Genomic DNA, 12,017 nt, shown 5'->3' with positions numbered 1-12,017 from the left:
AGTTGTGGCTTGAAAGTTGGCAGGACAGATAGTTTTACATCACTTCTGAAATTTAACATCTCTATTAATGCAAACATACCCTTTGAAATTTACTTTGAAGATTCTACTTCTGTTGGGTTTTAATTGACGGAGGAATACTGTTTTTTTTAGCAAGGAGTATTACCACAATTCTTTTTTTAAAACTTTATTTAAAAGATTTTTGAACAGCATACAATTAAACAACAGAAAGAAATCAATATATATATATATTTTTTTTATTTTCAAATCCCTCCCCACCCTCCCACCTCTTCAGCCAGCTCCTTTAAGGGAAGCCAAATATAAAAATTGAACAGATATTGAAATACAATATTTCAACATTCATACGTTCCAAATAAGATGACCACATTTTAATAAATGAATAATTATCATGCAAGTTACATGTAATTTTTTCCATAGTAATACAAGCTCTCAATTCATTTTGCCAACGTTCTATATTAATCTCCACATTATCTTTCCAAATACTAGCTACACATTTTCGTGCTACAGACCATACTAAAAGTACAAATGCAATCTGAAATTTATCCAACCCCAATCCCTTCAAAGAGATCATATGGCCGAACAAAAAAAATCGATGTAATAATTTAATTTTGAATAATTTTTCCAAGACCAACCTTCTTTCTTTGGCTTGGCTTCGCGGACAAAAATTTATGGAGGGGTAATGTCCACATCAGCTGCAGGCTCGTTTGTGGCTGACAAGTCCGATGCGGGACAGGCAGACGCAGTTGCAAGGGAAAATTGGTTGGTTGGGGTTGGGTGTTGGGTTTTTCCTCCTTTGTCTTTTGTCATTGAGGTGGGCTTTGCGGTCTTCTTCCAAGGAGGTTGCTGCCCGCTAAACTGTGAGGCGCCAAGATGCACGGTTTGAGGCGATATCAGCCCACTGGCGGTGGTCAATGTGGCAGGCACCAAGAGATTTCTTTAGGCAGTCCTTGTACCTCTTTGGTGCACCTCTGTCTCGGTGGCCAGTGGAGAGCTCGCCATATAACACGATCTTGGAAAGGCGATGGTCCTCCATTTTGGAGACGTGACCTACCCAGCGCAGTTGGATCTTCAGCAGCGTGGATTTGATGCTGTCGGCCTCTGCCATCTCGAGTACTTCGATGTTGGTGATGAAGTCGCTCCATTGAATGTTGAGGATGGAGTGGAGACAACGCTGGTGAAAGTGTTCTAGGAGCCGTAGGTGATGCCAGTAGAGGACCCATGATTTGGAGCTGAACAGGAGTGTGGGTTGACAACGGCTCTGTATACGCTAATCTTTGTGAGGTTTTTCAGTTGGTTGTTTTTACAGACTCTTTTGGGTAGTCTTCCAAAGGCGCTATTTGCCTTGGCCAACCTAATTCCTTCCCAAAATGGTTGTACTTTAACACAAGACCAAACGGCATGTAAAAAAGTTCCAGTACATAATCCACATCTAAAACAAGTGTCCAAATTACTAAACCCATATTTTTTCAGTTTCTCTGGAGTCAAATATAACTGATGTAAAAAATTATAATTAGCCATTCCATATCTTACATTCGTCAATTTAGTTACACTTTCATGACACAACTTTCCAATTTTCTTGAGGAATAATATGTTAAATAACTTTCCCATTTAGTCCTAGATTTCTCCCATTCTGGTTTATCCATACTTGTAACAATTGATACATATCTGAAATATAACCTTTCTTTGGTATAGAGAAAATTAAAGATTCAAATTTCGTCAACATGGGTAAATTAATCTCTTTACCATCATTAACTTTTATCAAACCTGAGTTGATGATACACAAATAAAGAATTTACAGATATATCAAATTTCTCCTTCAATTGATTAAAAGAAAGAAACTGACCTTCAAAACAGTCCTGATCTATCTTTATACCCTTAAAATTCCATCTCTTTAAATGATTATTGAACATTGAAAAAGGAATAAGCTGATTATGATATAATTGAATTGATAATTTACCCTTTGATCCTAAAACCATATTTCTTTTAACCCATATCTTTAACAAATGTTTTAATATCGGCATATTACATTCCCGCAATAAGTTCATATTCCACATAAATATAAACTGGTGTACAAGCCATTTCCATCTTTTCCCAACGCGGGGCTTGGTCAATATCCATCAATCTACTAATAAATTTCAACTGAGCTGCTTCATAATAATTTTGAAAATGAGGTAAATGAAGACCACCTAATGCATATTTCCATGCAAGTTTGTGCAAAGCTACTCGTGCTAATTTTTCCTTCCATAAAAATTCCCGCTCTACTCTATTCAAATCCTGAAAAAAACCCTTTGACAGTAAACATGGTATTGACTGAAATAGATATTGGATTCAAGGAAAAAATATTCATGTTAATACAATTTACTCGACCAATTAACATTAACGGAAGATCTTTCCATTTAATTGAATCCTTTTTAATAAAGGAACATAATTTATATAAAGATTGATAATCTGCATTTACTATTACTCCTAGATATTTAATTCTATCTGACCACTTTAATTTTATAATATTTTTATATACTGAATAATCTTCCCCAACTGGCAATATTTCACTCTTATCCCAGTTTTCCTTGTATCCAGATAACTCCCCAAATTTCAACAAACAATCTTGCAAATATTTCAAAGACTGCTCCGATTCTGTCAAATACACCAACACATCATCCACAAATAAATAAATCTTGTATTCATCATCTGCAATTTTCATCCCTTTAATCTTATCATTCTGTGGTATTGTCTGAGTTAACGGTGCAATAGCCAATGCAAACAAGGCTGGTGATAATGGACAACCTTGCCGGGTCGATCGCGTTAATTTAAATGATAAAGAAGTTTAACCATTTTTCACCACCCTAGCTGTTGGATTTTTATATAAAGCCTTAACCCAACCAATAAAATAAGGGCCAAAATTAAACTTCTCTTAACACCTTAAATAAAAAATTACATTCAACCCTATCAAAAGCTTTTTCCGCATCCAGTGCAACCAACATTGGGGTGGTAGGGTTGCTGTCCAAATACATTCACCAATGTTATCAATCTAAGGATACTGTCAGATGCATTTCTATTCTTAATAAAACCTGTTTGATCTATATTTATCAACTGAGGAAAGTATTTAGCAAGTCTATTCGCTAACACTTTTGCTATAATTTTATAACTACATTTAACAAAGAAATGGGCCTATACGAAGAAACTTTCAACAGATCCCTATCTTTCTTTGTAATCACAGTAAGTATAGCACTCGAACAAGATTCCGGTAACAACTGATCCTCGGTTATTTGCTGCAATACATCTCCAAATACAGAAGATAAATCTTCATAAAATACTTTATAAAATTCAGCTGAAAATTCGTCATCTCCTGGCGACTTTCCATTAGGCATCTCCTGTATAGCTTCTTTTATCTCAAAATCTGTAAATGGAGCTTCCAATTCCTTAACCTACTCCTCTCTTAAAACAGGTAATTTTAATTTAGAGAAATAAAATTCAATAGAACCAACATCCTGCTTTCCCTCAAGTATATAATTTTTGATAAAATGAATAAAATTGATCATTAATTTCCTGAGGTTTATAAGTAACTTTAATTCTTTTTAACAGCATTAATAATTTGCGATGTCCCATTTTTAATTGTCATGATAATACTTTGAGCTCTCTCACCCAGTTCATAATAACGTTGCTTAGATTGGAGAATTAAACGCTCATATTGGTAAATTTCAACTTCATTAAAGCAGCTTTTTTTAAATCTTCTGTAACATCTTTCTGAAATTTCTTTTCCAACTCAGTAATTTGTTTCTCCAAGGTGAAACTTTCTGCCACAGTTTTTTAACTTTCGTAGTGTAACTAATAATTTGCCCACGCAAATATGCTTTCAAAGCATCCCACAATACAAATTTACTACTTACTGAATTAATATTCTCAGCCAAGAATAAAGCAATCTGTTCCTTAACAAAAGTAATAAACCCTAGCTTCCTCAGTAACATTGTATTAAACCTCCACTTTGCTCCACTTCTGGACTTGCACAGAAAAACAACATCGAATGATCCGTTAGAACCTGATTTTTATATTCAGCCTGTAGTACTCTACCTTGTAAATGTGCCGATACAAAAAAAATCTATTCTAGAAAATGAATCATGTCTAGATGAATGAAAAGTCTTTCTCTGTAGGATTTACTCTCCAAATATCAACTAAATTTAAATCTTTCATCAGAGCTTCTATTTGTATTGCAGTATTTGATTTCCTTATACTTTTTGGAGATCTATCCAATAAAGGATCTAAAAGACAGTTTAAAATCTCCCCCAATCAAAATATTTTCATTGGCCTGATTTAACAGTAAAAAAGCCTCCGACATGAACCATTCATCGTCTACATTAGATGTGTAAATATTAACAAGGTCCACGATTCAGCAAAAATTTTACAATTCACCACCAGAACCCTCCCTGCATTTCCTTCAAATGATTCCAATTCAAACAGTAATTTCTTATGAATTAAAATCGCTACACCTCTTGCCTTAGAATTAAAAGAAGAAAACACATGACCAACCCACTCTCTCTTCAATTTCAAATGTTCTTTTTCAGTCAAATGTCTCTTGCAAAAAAGCAATATCAACTTTCATTTTATTTATGTAAGCCAATACTCATTTACGCTGAATGGGATATTCAATCCCTGAACATTAGAAGTTGCAAAGTTCAAATGAGACATTTCATTAATAAACTTCACACTACTATAAAATATTGCTCCCCTTTCTAATTCCCTTAATATTCTAAACCCTCCCCTATATAAAAAGTAGAAAAATATACTACCCCCAACAAACTACTAGAAAGTAGTAACTCCCTAAAAATCTGGGTGTGGTAAAACCCATTAGTGGCAGATGACTACAAGGTCTCAGTGTCATCCACCCCCCCCCCCCCCACCCAAGTCTGACTTTCACAAAGTACTTAATCAAATATATTCAACCCAATGATTCCAATCCCAATAATTGTTCCGGGTCCTCAATATCCAGAAGACTGCGTCAATTCAACTTTCTTCCCGTGTTTCCCATTCTAACCATTTCCATTTACCCTCCATTTAGACGACGATAATGGCGACCATCCACTTCCTCACAAATCTGGCAACGAATTAGCAAAAATTAATGCATCATGATCACTTTCAAAAATTTGAGTTTGAAAATTCCCATAAAAAAACTTTCAATACAGCCAGGTAAAAAAAAAAGCTCATTTATAACCCTTTCGCCACAATACTACTTTAGCTGAATTAAATTCTTGGCATCTTCTAATAATTTCTTGACTCAGGTCAGCATAGAAAAACACTTATTTTGAACCATCATTGGAGTCTGATTTTGCCGCGCCCTCTGGACCGCAACTCGTAATATAATTTTTCTATCCTGATATTTCAAACAATGAATCAAAACTGCTCGCAGTTGACCTGGAAACAGTTTTTTCCTCAATGTTCTATGTGCCCAATCTAGCTCCTGACCATCCGGAAAAAATTCATTGCCCAATACCTCAGGAATCCATTTTTAAAAAAAACTTTACCGGACCTGAACCTTCCGTATCTTCTGGAAGACCTATTTTTACATTTTGATTCTCTGATGAGTCAATTTTCTTCAGTAATTCCTTCTTCTGAATCCCCCAATCCATGAAAGAATCCTCCAATTTTTCCATTTTTTCTCTATTACAATCCACTTGGTTCTTGCATTCAAAAAAAGCTTCAATTTAAAAAAAAATATCCTGTACAGTGTCCACTGTTTTTATACATCTATTAACATCAATTTTAACTACAGTCATATCTTCATAGATGTAATCTCTTCACACATATTGTTCATTTTAACTTTCACTTCCATAAATCCTTGATTTATCTGAGTAGACGTCTGCATTGACATGTTTTCCATTTGATGAGCAATCCCTCCCAATATTGTAAACACAGAGTCCGATCCAGGTTCCATCACTACCCCTTGAGGCCTACCTTCTCTGGTCCCAGTCCCCATATATTCTTCCTATGTTGATTCCAATAGTGCTGGGCTCTTTTCCTCTTCTGACACTATGTTTCCTCAGCTGCGGGTCTGGATACCCATCAACAGCATGCCGACCTCGTCAGCCCACCGTCTTTCGTGTTCCCTCACAGCCCACACCTCTAATTCTGAAACTCGCAACGCACCGCGCATGCCCGGAAGAGTCACCAATCGCGCAGGTGCATCTTCCGATGCTACATTGCATGCCCCGAGACCACCAGGCATTACTGTGGGCTCACGCATCTGTCCCTCGCTTAGCTGATCCGCCCGGGCTCACAGGGATGCGAGTCAGGGCCGGCCGAGCTCATCACAGAACCGGTGCCATCTTGCAGACGAGCAGGGGTCCTTTGAGGCTTGGGAACTCCAGTCGACGACTCTGTGGCTTCAACTTGGTAGGTAGGCCTCAATTCTTCAACACTTTTACAGGGTAATTTCTTTTGTAACTGAGTTTTTGATTTCTTCACGTTTGTAGCCATTTCAATCCTCCACTATTCCAAAGTCTGTAAATACTATTTTTAACCACTTTTACAGGTTTTTAAATCGGGTATTTATAAGTCTAACTGGGGAAAGGTGGAACTGTACGTCTTCCCTCCACGTCATCTTGCCATGCCCCCTCATTACCACAATTGCCCTCCAAAATGTTTGGGACTAAAATACCTTTTCCTTGCCCCTCTCCTCCAGTTTTTAAAATTTGTATACAAACAATTCACATGTAATTAAAGTGCACGTTCCAGATTTTATTCAAGGTTATTTGTATATATTTTGGTTTGATTGTGTAGAAATTACAGCACTTTTTAATACATAGTCCCCTCATTTAAGGGCACCATAATGTTTGATTCACTGGTGTATGTGAGTACTCAGGTATGTTGCTTCATTGGTTCAGGTATAAGAGAACTAGGGTTGCTTCTAAGCTGTTGATCTCCTTTGGAGCCTGTAGTTGCCATTTTTCACCTTGAGGACCAGAGTTGTAACAATGAAAGTCAAAGAAGCCATATGAAGCTGAAAAAAACAATAAAACAGCAAGAGACTTCGCCCAAACCTTACGATTACCAAAATTAACAATTTGGAAAATCATTAAGAAGAAAGAGCATACTTGTCTGCTCAGTAATCACAAAGGGGGCTGATATTCCAAGGAAGATCTCCACTAATGACAGAAGAATTCTCATCATAATGAAAAAAAATCCCCAAACACCTGTATGACACATCAAAAACGCTCTTCAGAAGGCAGGTGTATGTGGCAATTCCCAAAATCTGGAATGTACACTTTAATTACAAGTGACTTGTTTGATTATAAATTTAAAATTGTGGAGCATCAGTGTATTTGATGGGGGAAACAGGGAAGAGCAAAGGTAAGTCCAGTCATATGTGTAGTCAGTGAATTGCCAATTTTCACTATCATCTTCCAAGACCAAATATTGATTTTGTATCGCAATTGCAAGTACATTTTGATCCCTTAGCAGGAAGAGTAATTTTAAAAATAGATCATGCCATATTTTGTGGAGGATAGCCCTCCTTCAATTTGTCAAACAATAGACACATCCAAGATGGGGCATGGCCTACTACGGTACTTTGTTAAATCTTTTCAGCAAGTGCTAATAATCCTGAATACACAATAAAATCAATCTCTGGGTTTCTCAGATGCAGGCCTCAATGGACTGGACTAGTAATAATAATGCAGAGATGTTTTATGTAGACATTCTTTGCTCAAATATTTTTTTCCATTAGAAACAGTTTCTGACTCTATAATTCTTAGCTAGCAAGAATTTAAGATGGCGGTCCAAATGATATTCAGAATAAAATTCTGAAATAAATCAATTTTTAAAAATTATTTGATTTCCCCCTTTTTCATTGATACCTTTAGGTTTTTTTATTTGTTTGGTTGTTTTATCTGTCATTTTTTTCTATTTGCAAGACCCAGATCCCTTTGTGCATAAACATTTTCTGATCTATCAGTTTGTTTGGATAATTATGCAAGTTGCATCAGATCTAATAGATATTTGCCCACTCACGCATCCAAATTGTTTGAAACATCTGCATTGCAAAGGTAAGAAGGATTTTAGAAATATGCGTAATCGTACATGGACAATTACTTTCACATGCAGTAATGTTGAAGCTTTCACAAACCTAGTATAAATGAAATGGTCTATCTGTCAAGAAGCTTAAATTTTAACAGAAGAATGAAACTGGATGAATCAAAAAAGTTATTGATACTATTCAAGACTTTTTTTATAAATGGTTTTTAGTTAACAAACTAAAAAATCTCAACCATCTTACATTCAGGAATAAGATGCAATAGAGCCTGGAATGTATGAATTGTTCACCTTAAGAAAAAGCAATTTGTGAATTCTTACATTATCTTTTAATGTTCCCTGATTGCCAAATGCTGTCTTTGTAAACTGTACAGTACTGGTACATGTAGGATGCTACTATTAATACTAGTTTCAATGATGAAAAGTAATTGATGATTAGTTTGTCATATGAATAGCACCATGTACATCTGCACCTAAATTCTTTATGCATAGTTCAATACCAAAAAGAATAATGTTCAGTTACCTTAGTGCAAAAAAAAAAGGACTGAGCCAAAGTAGAGGCAATCCTTTGGTGATGTGTGAGCATTCCCGGATTAATGTAACAAGAGCAAGAAGGTAGATGGAAAAAAACTGTTCTTGAACCTAGAAGTGCTGGTCTTTAGGGCTTCTGTACTTTTTGTCCAAAAGTAGCAGTAAAAGCAGGTTGGACCAGAAAATGGGGTCCTTTATGATATTGGTTGCCTTCTTGAGGCAGTGCCTCACATAATGCAGCCATTTTCATTATAACAACATTACAATCCTTATTGAAGATGGTCTTTGTAAATAAAAATGTATAAAGCAAAAAAATTTTAAAAATTGAGATACAATTTTTGAAAGACTATTCCAAATGGAGATGGAATATTTTATTTCTAAAAGAGCTTTAGTTGAGACATAATCCTGCTTATAGCCAGAAGATGGCAGAACGTTACTAGAAAAGGCAAAGTACATTAATTATGTGGTTCAATTAAATTGACACAAATAGGCTGGAGATGCATAATAGGTCACACAGCATCCATAGGAATTAAGGAGTAACCAATGTTTTATCTGGGCTCTTCATCTGGAATAAGAAAACAGGCAGATGCCTGAATAAAAAGATAGGAGAAAGGGAAAGGAGGATAGAGAAAAAAGCTGAGAAATGATAGGAGAATGGGCACAAGGATGAAAAATGGGAGCTCTCCAATAGAAGAAAATAAACTTTTATACTGTGGTGCACATACAATGTTGTTCTTCAGTGTTGTGGGACCAGTACAACATCCCACCACATCTCCCCTTCAAAATATGAATCTCACTCATGACAATCCTGTTGATCTTGGACTCAATCGAGCCTCTAAGCTCCCTCAAGCCATTTGCTCGGGCCATCAGAAACATATCTGATTGCTGACTTTGTTCTGGCTGATTTCCTTCCACTCATGGGTCTGATGGTTCTAAATCATTCTCTTGATCACAGGTATTGATCAAGCCAATGCCATCTGCTTTCATATCCTCCCCACCTAACCCTGAAATCAACTTAAGTCCCTGGCATTGCATGCCTTGTTTCTGTAATGCACAGACAAAATAGTAATCAGTACCCCATTTCAGTATCTGTCTGATTCAGTTGTTTGAGAACCAGTGTTTCCAGGCAGTCCTATTTGGTTATTTCTGGAAGATAACAAACCTTCAAAGTTGTTCTATAATTTAATGTATGAAACAGCACCTGTTTAATTGTTCAGATATATGATGTGAGCCCATTGTTAGTTTCATACTAATTTTTTTTTATAGCCAAGGCATATTTGCATTAAGCCTACTGGGACTATATTACCATATACCTACTAACATTACAAATTAGTGGTTCTCAAACTTTTTCATTCTTTGGCCTAACATGTCATGACTCACTAGTGGCAATGACAGGAATATTTTCAAGTCAAAGGCAGCTCTGCAAGAAACATATCTTTATGTAATTTAAAGTAATTTATTTAATATTTTTAAAGAACAAAAAATCTCTCAGGATACACTGAACATAAAAACTCCCAATCAAAGCTCAAGCCAGTGAAGTTTCATCACCAGTTTCCACATCCTTGGTTCTGTTGTGCACCTGAGATCTGATTCATCAATGTGGTTTGGGATCTTCAATGTGGTTTGGGATCTTCAATTGCAGGAACAGAAAAACCTGATTCCCAAAGTTAAGGGCAGGATCTTCTGAAAGCAATCCTTCGCAACGTCGGAGTAACCTCTGCCATTTTTGGCTAAAACTCAAACGAACAAAATCTCCAACACATCTCTGGACCCAGAATCGTTTGGAAGGTCGATGAGTTTCATTTTACAGATCAGTGGGGACTTTGTTGAACTTAACAAGAAAGGGGTTGCTCACCAATGCCTGTCCTCGGCTGATTTCTGGGAAGTAGTGCAGGAATTTTACTCAGAGGCAGCTGCCTTTGGAGCTTCCATTCCATTGATGGCTACTGCTGAGAGATTCAAACACGGCAAAGTTCTCTTCCTCAACTTTGTGTTTACAGTTTTCCAGCTTTTGTATAAATGCATTGAGAGCATAAACCTGAATGATAGTTGTGCTCTTGCCTTGCAGCCTGAAGTTCATTTGATCAAAAATATCCACAGGGTAGGCCTCTCCACCAAAGGTCATCCAGGAGGTCTGAGACCTAATCTCAGACTCACCCTGACCTCAGGTGGGCTAGGAAGTCTCTGTGGCTCACAAGCAAACATACTGTGGCCCAACAGTGGGCCATGACTCACTGGTTGGAAACAATAGTTGTAAATCATGGTAACTGTATTTGAGCTATTTATTTGATGGTAAAGTGTTTTTCCATTGCCACTTAGCATTAACTCGTACCAACTTGCACACTAACATTTTTCAGTGATCTTGCGTCTGCATTGGGGTCAGAAACAAAGCTGAAGCTTGCTATTGAGTGGTTCGGCATCAAATTGCTGACATTTGCACTACATTTAACCAAGTGAATTTAGGATTTTGCCCCTTGCACACAGAAGCCCCAAAGTTTCTCCAGTTGCCTATGTTAGTCCAGTGGTAGAACATGAATTTGCTTAAATTCCTCAGCGATTATGCTGGGGAGTTTGCTTTTGAACCTGCATGAAATATTGGATCTGCATGTTCATGTTTTTTTTCTGCTGTGGGGAAAGCTAAATTTATGTTTTATTGATACTAATTAAGATACAAGAGAAACTTGTCCGTGAACTACTCTTTGCAGACACAAGAGAAACTTGTCCGTGAACTACTCTTTGCAGATGATGCCGCTTTAGTTGCCCATTCAGAGCCAGTTCTTCAGCGCTTGACGTCCTGCTTTGCGGAAACTGCCAAAATGTTTGGCCTGGAAGTCAGCCTGAAGAAAACTGAGGTCCTCCATCAGCCAGCTCCCCACCATGACTACCAGCCCCCCCACATCTCCATCAGGCACACAAAACTCAAAACGGTCAACCAGTTTACCTATCTCGGCTGCACCATTTCATCAGATGCAAGGATCGACAATGAGATAGACAACAGACTCGCCAAGGCAAATAGCGCCTTTGGAAGACTACACAAAAGAGTCTGGAAAAACAACCAACTGAAAAACCTCACAAAGATAAACGTATACAGAGCCGTTGTCATACCCACACTCCTGTTCGGCTCCGAATCATGGGTCCTCTACCGGCATCACCTACGGCTCCTAGAACGCTTCCACCAGCGTTGTCTCCGCTCCATCCTCAACATCCATTGGAGCGCTTTCATCCCTAATGTTGAAGTACTCGAGATGGCAGAGGTCGACAGCATCGAGTCCATGCTGCTGAAGATCCAGCTGCGCTGGGTGGGTCACGTCTCCAGAATGGAGGACCATCGCCTTCCCAAGATCGTGTTATATGGCGAGCTCTCCACTGGCCACTGTGACAGAGGTGCACCAAAGAAAAGGTACAAGGACTGCCTAAAGAAATCTCTTGGTGCCTGCCACATTGAC

General features: G+C 37.5%; 1 protein-coding gene across 4 annotated transcripts in view; it reads left to right on the top strand.

The window, feature by feature from the left end:
- Positions 1 to 12,017, top strand: part of alg10 (ALG10 alpha-1,2-mannosyltransferase) — a 40,513-nt gene that overhangs the window by 10,901 nt on the left and 17,595 nt on the right. The window lies entirely within an intron of this gene.

The sequence above is a fragment of the Narcine bancroftii genome, chromosome 13, assembly GCF_036971445.1.
Source record: "Narcine bancroftii isolate sNarBan1 chromosome 13, sNarBan1.hap1, whole genome shotgun sequence".
NCBI lineage: Eukaryota > Metazoa > Chordata > Chondrichthyes > Torpediniformes > Narcinidae > Narcine > Narcine bancroftii.
This window is presented reverse-complemented; position numbering and strand designations above follow the sequence as displayed.